Source organism: Cinclus cinclus, chromosome 1, assembly GCF_963662255.1.
Source record: "Cinclus cinclus chromosome 1, bCinCin1.1, whole genome shotgun sequence".
Classification (NCBI taxonomy): Eukaryota; Metazoa; Chordata; class Aves; order Passeriformes; family Cinclidae; genus Cinclus; species Cinclus cinclus.
This window is the reverse complement of record NC_085046.1, coordinates 44,096,050-44,110,123: the sequence shown is the minus strand read 5'-3', so window position 1 is coordinate 44,110,123 and position 14,074 is coordinate 44,096,050.

Sequence of the window (14,074 nt, the reverse complement as noted above, 5' to 3'; positions counted from 1 at the left end):
AAAGAGTGTTTAAAGAGAGCTTTCAAAATGAAAACAGAAGCTAATAACCACTATTCAGTGGTATTACCCAAAAATGTTGAACGAGAGACCCCATGGTCAGTGGAGAAATACTGTGAAAAATACAATCTGCATTATGCATTTAAAATCAGATGTTGATAATGTACTGTATGACATGGTCCTAGGTGGGAAAAAAAAAATAAAAGCCTTCACTCTCACAGTGCCAAGCTGCCTACTTAAAAAAATAAGAAAATATGCAAAAAAAAAAAAAGTGGAGAAAGTGGGGAAACATTTAGGCTGTTTTCCTATGCACAATACATACTTTTTCCAAAAAGTATGAGCAAGCGGCCTGAATGAAATTAATAATAACTTTCTAGCAGAGAACTTTGTATTATCTATTTATTTATTTATGTATCTGTGCATATTCACAATCAGCAATCAGGTAGGAGTCAATGTCTTTAGTTGTAATGTGGCATATTTTTTCCAGGTCATGAAATGCAGGTTAATATTTGATCTCCTATCAATAAATCTCCCTATACCAAACATATAAAGGTTATCCTGGAAAACACAGCCTGGCACAGCCATCAAATTGCAGTGATAGTTCGTAGGAGGAAAAGCTCACAGATTATCTGGAGAATTTCATTGCAATCATGAATATACCAATGCCAATCCCTGTTACAGTTATTGTCCCAGGTGATGTTACAGATCAGTATTTGAAATATTTGACTGAGGAATTTATTATAATCTCCTATGGACTCTGCTTCACCATCACAGTAGCCAAATGGCATTGATTTCTTCTGTATCCCCCTGCTTATCTCAAGCTATTTCATTTTGCTTGTCTTATTGATTTTCATGTTCATTTCATATATTATCTTACTGGAAGCTGGTAATGAATCAATGTGGCAACCTAAATTCATGTTCTGTTGTAACCCCTGGGAAACAGCCACTTACAACTACCTTTATCAAAATGTACTGAGTAGTTACTGTGCACAGCCAAACAAGGGATTTGTCTAAATGCAACTCACAGAGGGAAGGCCTCTTCAGTCTTCCTGCTGTGTGCATGTATTTTTATATGCCAGACATGATAATGTGGACTTCAAAGGAAAACACTGGAGCAAGCCAAAGAGACCTCAGTGTGAGCCCTTCATCCTAAGTAGTTCAGTTATTTGAGGCTCATTTCACAACCTTCTGCCTGTAAGTTGTGTGCCTTTCTCTGAACCCCTCCTTTTCCTACCTTCAGACCAGGAACTAGCTCTTATTCTCTGTTTACATTGCCCCTGGTGTGCAGCTATTATCAGAAGGGTCCCATTAGCAGGAAAGGGACACCCAAAGCATTGATAAAAGTAATACTAATTGTGCAAAACAATGCCAGGACAGCTATGATAACACATTGTCATTTTTGCTTCCTGCTGTTCTTACATCTTTTGGTAACATTAAAATTTAGTGCTTACTTCATTCCCATAGATGCACTTGCTTATCCAGCTGGCCTGCTGCAGTACATAAGGATATGATGCAGCTCTCTACTGTACAGCGATGGGTCTGGATGAGAAAAGATGTGTAGTTGAAACTGCTGCTTGAAACTATTAACACAGAAAACTAATTTCTACTTAAAGACGCTTTAAATGCATTCTTGAGGGAAAAAATAGCACATCACAAACAACTTAAACTGACCATCAGCTCAGTGACAGAAAAGAGTATGTTAAGTTTAAGGATTTCTCCTAAGAGATTTCATATGAGCTAAAAGTCTGCTTGTCTGCATAAAATTAGCAGACACATATGTTCATTTTAGAGCTCTCCAACATGAGAGCCAACACTTTATATCTGTATATATAATGTTGAGTGATTACTGACAGTGATTAAGTGCCTCATAAACATGTAGACTCACACAAACCTCATCATGACCCTCACTGAAATAAGGTTCAAGCAGACAATTTTCACAGAGGCCTCTAGAACTCCACAGCACAGGGTGGTAGAGCCTGCAATCCCTTTTTCCTGTCACCCACCTGTGTTTCCCATGGGATATTGCACCACCTGTGTCACATCTCGTTGCTCTGGCTACCCACTACAGGACACCTCAGATGGGATAAAAGTGAGTTTCCATGACTGCATTGTCTCAGCAGCCTCTCCTGAAATGCCAGGCTCAGAGTTTTTGGAAAGACTTAAGGGTGTGAATTGCAGAGATTGAGAGTTCTCTCATTTCCATCTAATTCACTAAGGGGCAGAAAGCTAAAGGTTTTTCTCAGCCCAAACAGATCATGAACACACTGGTAACAAACTTTGAGGGATTACCCTGCTAGAAAACAGCAGCACCTCAGTGTTCCACTGCCTCTTCCACTTGCGCTGTTTACCAGCAAATGCTCTCCTAAACATGGGCAGACAGGTTGAAGCTCATGCTGAAGAATTACAGAAAGCAAGCTGCCATAGATGAACAAATGCACAAAACCAGTATGCAACCCCTTCGTAAACAAAGAGCAGTGTAATCCATCTTCCAGGGGATGCTTGTGAGAGCAAAAATAATTCAGTTGTATGAGGTGCCTTTAAACATTCTATCCCCAACAACAATCCTTAAATTAGCCTGCCTTGAGACTCTCATCAGGCACTTGGGAGAGTAGATTACATTGGCTAGGCAGAGTAAAACATTGTCAACTCTATCTTTCAAATGCACTCTGTCAGGTTCTTGGGCAAAGAATTTACGTTCATTCAAGAATTCATTCATTCATTCAAGCAGAAGGAGTAAACCACTTACTTAAAAGCAAAACCAGGTGAACAAAAGAATCAAAAGCTCCTATACTTGATCACCTTTACAAGCTGTTTTGACTTAAAATAGACCAAACAAACCAAATCCTAAGAGCTACCATGAAGCTTACCAGCACTACAATTAAAATGTGATTTACAACATTTGGTTTTGTTAGTTCTGATGTGGCTAAGCGAACAAATGGCTTATATGATAATAAAAGATTTGTTTTATCTGCTCAGAGAGCCTTCCCCACTTACACGGCAAAGTGTGCAATGAATATACTCTCCTCTTGGTTGAGTATTTCTATTTTCAAACTCTCAGTTAAGCTTCAATCAGTGGGCTCTACAATAATGTCTCTGAACCAGGTACAATCATGATTCACAACTGTGAGAGCAATTTAATAAGCATCTCTTTTATCCAGTGCCACAGGGACATTTCAAAACCCCTAAAGTTCCAGAGGTGCCTGCACCAGGAGCCCCGCCATGCAAAGTCTGAGGACATTCACAAGATACACCATGCATCTGCAGCAATTACCACCAATGGTCAGAGAGCACTTGAAAATACTTCCACAGTTCTTCCAGATAGTTTTAACAGAGGCCTAATGAAAACAAATTTGAACAAATAGTCTGTGAAGGTGTGTTAGGTAATTGGCCTTTAGGTTGTGCTTATAATTTTCAGTTGTACAGGGTGATTCCTGGTGACATGCAAGCAGTGACAGGTCTTAATCCTATTTCTGCTTGAATGAGTCCCTGAAAAGTACAGTTTTTAGTGCCATCTAATGTCTGCCCAGGCTGCATAACCTCCTGCTGGTACAGTGTATTAGATTAATTCCATATGAGTATGGATTCTCCCGAACCTGCTTGCCTACAGTGGGAGTCCTAGTTCATTGCCAGTTCCCTGCCCTATTGCAGGAACTTCCTTATCTCAGCATCACCTGAGGGTCCCACAAGAGCCAGTGTCCCCTGTGACTGCTGGCTAGTGCTGCAGAGGCAAAAGGGCACTTTAAAATACCAACTGTGTTTGCTCAGACACTGGGGCCGGCAGTCATTTCTAAGACTTTCTGGATCCAGCAGCTGACACTTGCCATGGCACTTAGGAGAGGGGCTGGGAGAGGCTCAGTTGAGTGGGTGTGAGTGACTGTTTTGGGAGTCCAGCTGGTAGCAGCAAACTAATTCTGTTGCACTTTCCCAGGCCCTGGAGGAGGTCTCATACCAAAGGTCCTGCAGGAGAAATTTGAGGGGTATTGCCATGGCTGTGAGGTACCTATTCCTCGATGGCTTGTGGGTTGCACAATCCATGGGACAACATTAAGGAGTGATCCTAGCCTCCTCTCACCAGCCAGATTTGGAATGACACTGGTACAGGCATGAAAGACAGTGGACCACAAATCCTTGGTCTTTGGCAAAAGGGAGAAATGGACTCAGGTACCCACATCCTGGCAAACAGCAGGGAAGGCTTATGTCTATATCTTATATATGCTGAATTCAAACTGCCTGGAAGGCACAGCGGTGTCCTTTCACTTGAGATTCCAATTTTTTTATTTCAGCATTGCCTTCTACCATATCAGATCTGCACAGCACTTAACTGCATTCTAATTGACCAGAACTGCTAATTGTGTTATAAGTAAATTGCAGTCTAATTTTACATAGCTATAACTGATAGAACACCAGGCTACAGAAATTAAGCTACATCAAAAGGAAGCAGCACTAAACATTGGTGTGAATATTAGACTGAACAAATGTGGCAACAGACCACTACCACAGCCAACACTGTTTATAGAAATTAATATTTAGGGCCCAAGTGAATCTAAAATAGTTTTTTAATGTGTGTTTTTGCCAGAGCCATCACTCTAAAACGGAATTTGGATTTCAGTTCAAAGCTAAGGTTTTCAGATGACACTCCTTGCAGGCACATTGACTGGATATTTACTGTCGGGTTTATTGGTGGAGCTGAAGACCATACTTCTAATGGCCATTTTTCTACCATCATTTTCCTTCCCTCTTGCCAGACCAACTATTTTATTTAGTATGTTGTAGAAAAGTCTGCCTATTGTGCAGATAAAAGACCAAGGGTTTTCATTGTGAAGGCCTAGAACTAGGTCATTCAGTTCCCCTTCCAGATTTAATCTTTTCTCTCTTTTGTACTAATGAACCTGCAATGAAGGTTCATTCTCTGGGCATTGAAATGAAAACTGCCAGCTTTTCAGCCCAAGCCAAAGTATGAGAAAAAGCTCTATTTAATGCTGGAGAGAAAACATCTGGAGGTCCCCATTGTCATGCCAGGTTCTTTGTAGAGATTTTGCTTTTCTAAAGCAATTGTTCACTCACATTTTTCCAAGAGCTACATTTCAGGAGGGGAGCTGAAAATTATATCAACCTCTCCCAGTACATAACCCCTGTTAACCACATACTGCACCAGCAGCATTAATATCAAGGAACACTCCACTTGTGTCCACCCCTTCTGCAATATCCCCCATTAGCCAGTAAATCAAATATCATCTGGGGGTGTAAACTTTTACACTCACCAATGCCTGATATTATTCTCTTTGTGGCACAGCAGTAGTGACAAGGAACTATGGTTTTTACCTGCAAATAACCCCAGTATGGTATCTTCATCAGCTTCAGTCAATGCTAGTTTATCCTGTGGTAAAATGCCTCTGGTGTCCTCCAGGATTTTGCTTTTAAGGGGTGAGTTACTTCACAAGCTCTTGTTTTCCCTGTGATTAAACATACAATTTTCAACAATGAAGCTAAAATCTCAGGTATGCAGTCACTTCTACGGCTGGGCATCCTCAGGAGTTTTCTTTCAGAGCATTCTCAGAGTAATGCTTTAATGCTCAGACAGAGAACCCACTGAGAAGGAACCTGGTTTTGTTTTTAACCTGATAGACACAGGCAGTATTTCTCTGAAAGCCTGGTTTGGCTATAGTAGGAGTGATTTCATCCCAGGAGCTGAAGACTGAAAGCTGCAAGTCCATGCCATAACATATTTTCCTTTTTCACTAACCAGCTCATGAGGTTAATATGCAGAGAGTTACTACTCCTGCTACAAGCAGATAATTTCTCAGTTCATTAAACATTATTGCTAAACTACTAATAGGTCTTCAATTACCTCTGGGAAAAGCAGTTTACAACTAACTAAGAGCAGAAATACATATTAAACAGTTTATTCCAAGGAAATTTCATACTCTGGAAGATTATTTCAGTTATTTGGTTTCTTTGGTGGCAGTGGTCAGAGAGACTGGATTTGTCTAGAATGAAGTATTTTGTTAATGCTGAAGAGGGGTGCACTAACTGATTCAGCAAGCATTCCTTTTGCATCCAGAATTCGCATAATGGACAGAGCTGACCAGCCTCTTCCTTCCCACCTCTTCCATCACCTTGCTTGGTGCTCTCCCTCCAGTAATATTAAAATGTCAACCCTGCACCTTTTTTCCCAACTCCATGATTCCTTAGGAAAGGTCTGCAGACACGTGGGGCCATCCCTTTTCCTGAATCCATAAGTCTGAATTTCAAATCTTGGCACAGCACCGAGGAACTATCAGGAAGTCACTTTTGCACTCTGCCTTTCCTGCTGAAAAGGGGCTGGAGGCACAGGATCAAGGTTTGAAGAAGACAGTAAGGAGCCAGAGCAGCTGAAAAAGGTGACCAGATGAACACTGCATTTCAGAAGGAAAAATCCCCAATAACTGCTGTTTTTGGTAAGAAGAGAGGACATTGGCAACATGCTGGGGAGGGATACTTCCTGCTGGCAAAGAAAAGAGTGAAATCTTGGACATTCAATACAATGCAAAGGTGCCTTTAAAATCACTCTAGGCCCTGCCTATCTGGCTTATCAAATGTATCCAGTTTTACTTGTAAAAGGTGTTTTCTCAAAAATATGAACAATTTATGACTTTCAGATCTAACCTCCAGCAGAACTCCATTTCATGCCTCCAGAACAGTAACCAGCCCCATGAAATCTCGATTTTTCGTCCAAACAACAGACAGACCTAATTTCTTTTCTTACAAAAGAGCTGATCAAAGAATCAGTTTCCAACTGGGTCTCAATCATCAGCATTTAATTACAAGCAATGCCACAAATCCTCAAAAAACCCCCTCTATTATGCAATACAAATCAATCCAGTTCTTCAGTTGCAAGCAGAGAGCTTTGCTGCTACCTTTTCCTCATTTGACAAATTTGTTGTATGACTGCCAATTTGGGGACAGAAATAACATTGATTTAGATCTCTGTTCCCAGCTGTGAATCCAAACCTGAAACCTTTGCTCTCTGTTTTGGATTGAAAAGAAATTAGTGTAAAATGACTTATGGATGGCGTCTTCTGGAATTCAGTGGATAGACTCCAAAAGAGCCTGATATCTATGTTTTCCAGCATTATAGCTTCTCCTAAAGACAGACTTCTTTTCAGGATACCTGTTCACCAGGTCTACTGGTCTCAAAGTCACCCACAGGCTGGGTTTCATCATGTAGCTCCTGATCTCAGCAGAGCTGCAGAGCCCAGGTTACAGCTGGTCTCTTTGGTCTCTCTGTTAACGAAGTTGAAACCAGCCAGATCTTACCCAGCAGATAAGAGATCCACACTTCCAATGCATGACTAAGCTCACCTCTTATAGGAAGCATTAAAATAGCTTTCTGTCTTTAGCAAGGAGAGAGGAAGCTTACACAAAATGTTTATACTGATAAAGTAACTGACACTGAACCCACACAACATATAAAAGGGCAGTATTTCAATTAAGCTGTCCCAAACCAATCTATTTAAATGTAATTCCAAATGGTTTTCTGATATCTAGACTGATGGGCTTGGTCTCTAAATTTTATGAGGAGTTGTTGCTTGCAGGCGTTGCAATGCACAAGTTATATTTACAGTTTTAATCTAGACGAGGAATGAAATTGTTAAGGATTATACTCTAATCTATCTGACCTGCAGGCTATTTGGCTTGGGATTCTGTATCTTGTAATGAATATGTATGAATATGCTCTTGATGTCCTTTCTTCCTAGGGAACATCTCTTTTTCCCAAATAAGATCTGATATTCTGTTCCTACACCCACAGACAATGCTGACTGTTCAAGTAATTTAGAGAGGAGCAGGCACTATCTTGTAATGTCACACAATAGTGTAGTGACTACTTGTAGTGTCTACTACCATGCTTCTGGGCTTCTGGTCTGAGGGCAGCTCCTAGTATTGTAACTAGCATGTTTATCCTTAATAGAAGCAACTCATAGTTTAATTTCAATTGTATGATCATTAATAGATCTTCCTCAGATCATAGCCTGTTTCCTGGCATTGTTGATAGACCACCCTTTTCTCTCTGAAGCTCAGCCAGACTCTTCCTCACATGTACATCTTTGTGAAGAACAGCAAAACCTAAAGCTTTCTCTTCATGCGTTTTCATACAGAAAATTAGAAAAGCCCTTTAGGCTTCATCTGAGCTCTGGACAAGTAAGAGGAGCCTTGGCTGCAGATCACTCGGTTACATTTGCACGTCTGAGTTAGCCTGCCATGCCTATACAGTTAGGTATGTGGACTGGATGACCATGGATTGTGTAAAACCATCTAACTCTTAAATCTCTGTCACACGTGTGCTGGTTTTACCTTGAAGCACCTGAGGGGAAGGGATACTAGGAAGTTTCTATCCATAGGAACTTCCTCTGTGAATTGATGGGACCAATCGGAGGCTGGTTTAATTGCTGACAGCCTGAGAAACCAATTGGAAAAGTCGGTTCGCTCTGTGAATCACATTTGAAGCAAGTAAACAGGAGGAAAGCTCTCTTGCATTTCCAGCCTCTCACAAGGTAACACCGACCTGGCCCGGGCCCCCATCCAATGCAGCCTGGACCAGGCAGGGGTGGGCTGTGGAGGTTGCTGGGCCCCGTTTCCAACCAGGAGCCCCGATAACCCAAAAGAAGAAAAAGCCCATTGCTAAGATCCTCACCCTCCCCTGGTGTGGCCGTGGCTCGGGGGGCCCTGCCCTGCCCTGCCCCGGCTCGGAGCAGCCCTGGGGTGGCCGAGCCCGCCCAGCCGCCCTCACGGCCCTGGGGGGAGGCAGCCGGGCCCGGTTCGGGAGAGCCCCCAGGGCTTTGTGTGCTGGGCAGGGCAGAGGGAGAACCCCCGGGCTGCGGCTGGAGCTGGGGGCGGGCAGCGCCGGAGGAAAGCCATGGAGACAGAGCCTTGGCACCCATTTCTCCTCTGCACTGACTTTGCAGTTTTCGTCCGGCCCCTCCAGCCTGGCCTGGGCAGCCTGAGATCCTGATACAGCTCCAGCATGGCCTGGCCCAACCCCTGCAACTTCTGTGTGAAAGTTTAATTTTTTCCAATGCTCAGATAAGACTTACAGGCTCTCCATCCTTCCTTGGGTGATAGGGAGAAGAACAGAAGGGATACACCGAAGTCAGTGAAGCAAAAGCTAAGTTTCTAGATGGAAGGAGAATGAGGAGATGCCATGAAGATTGGCTGAAAAACCTTTTTGTAAGTTATAGGGGTGGACTGTACTACACAAAAAAAATCCTTTAAACCATAGAGAAAAAAAAAAGACATTGCCGGGGAGAAGGGTGGGGTGGGGGGTGAAGTATAAAGTGTTTGGAAAATCCTTTTCCCCGAGGGAAAAAGGGGGATTTCTGTTCCTGAGAATGAAGTATGAACAGAGAGAAGTGTGCTAAAGAGAACTTTTGCCTTTAAGTAGCTCATCCTTAAAAGTAATACCCCACCACTTTTTACTATGGCCCACAGGCACAGCTTTAGGAAGACTGTGAAAGTGGGAGGAGTTTCATGATGGCAGGTCCTGGGCGGCTGTTATTCATGGAAAAGTGGAGTCAGGAGAGAATTGGTTATTTCCTCTTTTGGAAAAGATCCTTATAGCTTGAAAAAAAACAAACCTCCCTAAGTAAGGAATTGACTGAAGTGTCTCTGTATGTTGTTAAGATATGAAAAAGAGGAAGAAGAAAGTGGTCTGAAGATCTGCTCTGAATTTATTATTATTTTTCTTTGTGTTATTAATAAAGTTTTTCTTTATCCCCTGTTAAGTTTTAAGCCTGCTTTACTTTTACTCCTAATTCTATTTCACAACAAAAAGTAAATATATTTAAAATTTGCAAACCCAAACTATAACAACACATGACATACTTAAATCAATTTATGTGAAGGTTAAATACTACTGTGAAGCCACTCACCTGAAATGACCACTATTCCTCAAGACACAGTTGAATGCAGCTGGGACCAGTATCTCTCTCAGAGGTGTGAGCTCAGTGCCAGTTTTCTGCTGTTGGCTGCTTTGTTCTCCTTTTTTCAAGTCCTGGGTTTTAGCACTTTGTATTAGAGAGATCACTATGCCTGCCCAATGAGGTTCATGCCCAGTGAGGAACAATGAGGTGCTGCCTGCTGGCTGCAGCAGCTATCATTATCCCACAGAACTAAGTGTCCATGGGATCTCAGCATGCAGTAGGATACAGCCAGATTTAAGAGTGACAATGCAGAATGACCTGGCCCACTCTACAAGCTTCAAAAGAAAGAGGCAATAAGGCATCTCAACAAGTCACCTTACCACAGGACTAATATTTCCATCAGCAGCTATAACTTTCCACACAGCTGTAGTTAGCAGAAGCAGTATATCACAATACCAGGAAAAAAACAGAATAATTCAGTACCTTCTTATATTGCAGAAAATGCTATATATGTTTATTTAGGTATTTATTTATTTATATGGAAGATTCCCCACAGAGTATCAGCAAGTCCTTCCACGTGTGAGTTGAAGATGTTAGGCTCCATTTTGGGTTAGAGCTTGTTCTGTAATACAGCTGCAAGGATGGCAGCAGGGAGGCTGCTGGACTCGAGTTATTTATGAGTGCTATTTGCAGCTTGAGGATCTCAATGATGAGATCTGGCAGGGCCTTGGGCGGGAAGGAGCCCTTCCAGCTGCGTGGTAGGACATTACTTTTATGGAATGTACCCTCAGTTCTGTGGGGATGGAACCAACCAAATTACTCTGGCAGGTGCTAGTGAAAGGCCAATTTGTTTCCTTCCATCACTGAGCCTGGTTTATGCTCCTGTACACCTCTGCAAAGACAGGGAACACATCCCTGCTTTAATCAGAAAGACATATACATTATTTTAAGGAAATAGATTCCAATTACCAACACATTTCTCTGGAGCTGTGTCTTGGCATTGACTGCAATCACATGCCCATGAACCAGATTCTCACTTGATGCAAGTAACTCAAATCGTATATAACTGGCTCCAGAGTTTCAGAAATTCTGGCCTCGTGGGCACAGCATATTTTCCAATCACATAATCTTGTAAGATATTGTACTGTAGCTGATTCTTCACTCCTAATAATGATAAGAATAATAAAAAAGGTTAAAGTACAAAATGAAGGTTCAATTTTACAAAGCTCCCTTTATCTACCTGAATCCTGCTAAGGTCAAGAGAAAGTCTTCTTCTGACTCATAACAACATTTGAATCAAGGGCTGGATACACTTCACTGTACAATTTCAGCTCAGGAAGTAATTTACTTCCTTAAAGATCATATGGTTTTAGCAAAAGTCTTAGGACTATTCACCAAATCAGAGCATTTTCCTCTTCTGTAAGAGCTTTAATAAAAGTCAGTTATAGTTTTGATCCTGTAGATGTTAAAAACTGGTTTCAGCCTCCTTTCAAGTAAAAATTTCCACTGAAATTCAAATGGCTGAGAGCATTTGAGGAGCCCATCTCTACTGAACGGCTTCAAACTCTTACAGCTGTGAGAAGGGAGCAGGTACCCAGACGTTGTCCGTACCCAGATCCACCCAAACACCCTTATGGGACCAGCCAGCCTGGATTAGCACTGGAGAGGACCATCATGTACAAACTTCTGACCCCTAAAGGCTCTTCCGTTGAATCCTGCCATGTTTTTGAATGGCTTTGAGTGGCTGGATTGTCACAACTCTTTCCTGTAGACAGCTGGGCCTGGCACACCATCACACTCATTGCCTCCATGCATACAAGCACGGAGCTCTTCTCCACCTCATTCCACCAGACCCAAGACCATCCCTTCTCTCAGCCTGCAGAGAACTAAGTGGAGAAGGAGTGACTGTTTAAGCCCCAGAAGCAGATAATTCACTGGTGATTCACCCCCCAGCACTGGCTTGCTATCTGAGGAGAGGCAGCACTAGGTGGTGGAAACTGGAGATGCACTAAGGCAGGTCTGTCTCTTTCTTGGGACACTTTGGCATGAGCTGACTTTCACCTGTTACGAAACCACAGCTGTTATTTCCTGCTTCTCCCAGTAGATTCCTTTCTTCTATCTGAAGTGGTGCACTGGGACTCTTCCTCATACCTCTTGCATAGGGCTCTGTGGTACTCCTGCACTGAACTAGGAGTCATCCATGATGTGCAGCCACTGTATGGAAGGGATAGATCTAAGAACAGATTTTTGGATCCTCTACCTCTCAGGCAGAGGTAATTTGGGGAACAGTTGCACACAGGTCATGCCTGCAACCACCTGTGAATTTTACCAAATCTTGACTTCCATATTCCCCTATCTAAACTCTACAGCCATTTCTCCTGGATTCACTGTCACGATTTTCAGCATATGCTGTGTTCCAGTGACATCTAGGGATAGAGACTAGAAATTGCAAGCTGGACGCTTGCAATTAGCCTTCATAGTGTTCAAAAGCTTATCCTTGCAGGATCAAAGCAGAAGTAGCAGCAAGTCTTCCCACTGTGCTTTCATTTCTTTATGGAGCACAGGCAGGCTTCCTCCAGAGCATAACCAGGGACAGCCAAGCAGGATTAGACAGAAACCCACTATGTGCCTGCATAATACATCACATGAAAGATGCAGAAATTTTATAAGGTGACTCCTTCAAAACAAGCTTTGTGTGACTATACAATATACATCTGCTCTGGGTTTTCCCTGTAAATCTAGACTTCCTAAGCATTCACAGCCCAACAAAAAAAAAAAAGAATTCTGTGCCAATTAATGTCTGCACCTTTGCAGGACCTAAAAAATATATCTCTTTGATGGCAGAAAGAAAGGTAGAACATATTATCATAAGAAGACATCAAGAGAAGTGCTTATACATGTATCAGAGGCCTGCATGTCCAAAACCAAAATATTTAAATATGCTCATATGGACAAAACTGTGTGGAGAGAGTGAGGACAGAGGCAAGCTGTTGGTTTTCCAAGAACTTAAGCTATGCCACCTATGGCCCAAATTCAGTGAACAAAAAAAAAAATCAGCTCTAAAATAGAGGTCAAGTAAAATTTTGAAAAATAAAAGTCAATGGATGCTTTGCCAGTATCAGCACTGCAAGACACAATCATGACAGTATGGTCTATCAAATGCTATTAAATCCAGGGTGATTTCTTTTGATAAGTGTATGCAAAATAGCTAGAAAAAAACCCATTCCTTTGCTCCCAGCAGCCACTTTCACAGATCACTAAACCACTAGAGAAAGCACCAATCCTTTTGTTTCTGGTTTTGCCATGGCTGTTGCTTCTATCCAACAGCAGTGCTGCTCAGCAGCCAGAGCTAGTGGCTTGTCCTGGGGCAGTCACAGGCAACTTGCACTTTCCTGGTGCCCATCAGAGCACCACCAGTTGCAATAGGCTCTCCAAAAGTTTCCACATGGAGACTTGGGAGAAAGCACTGCTTCAGGATTAATTTAGGGAACTGAAAGAAATGCAGCAGGAACTCTTCTGGACCGGAAATGCCTTTTAGGGGAATATAAGACAAGCATCAATTTTAAAGGCCTCATTGCAGAAACATAACAACTAACTCATTAACTTGGAAGATCCTTACATTGTCTCTTTATACTCAACTGTTTAAGCTAAGCTTTCCTTTAAAGCACTCCTAAGGCCTTCCTCCTGAAAATAGACAATGTGAATAGTAGTAGCCTGAAATCAAATTGAGACAGCTTAGAAAATATTATGTGGAGGTGGATGGGCCTGCCACAGCTCTGCCCACAGCCCTATCCTGGAGGGATGTCCCTTTAATGGGTCGTGATTAACTTACCACAATCCTCCTGGAGAAATGCCCCTTAGGTGGGCACATCCTCCCTTATCATGTTGAGCCATCCCAAAAGCTTCAGTTATCCCACCATGCCTTAGTACCCATGTTAATCTTTTATAACCGATTGGTCTTTCCCCCTTTGGTACCACCCTTTCTTACCCCCTTAAATACCCCAGCCTCTGCCCTATTCAGAGAGGGGGTGTCATCCCTGGCAACTTCACAGAGCTGCTGGATGATAAAGGCAACAACTGTGGAATTTGCCATAGGACACTTCTGTGTCTCTGTCCCTGAGTCAGCCTGGGATAGCCTTGCAAGCAGATCTGAAACCACTGAGAGCTGATCACCTGTGGCC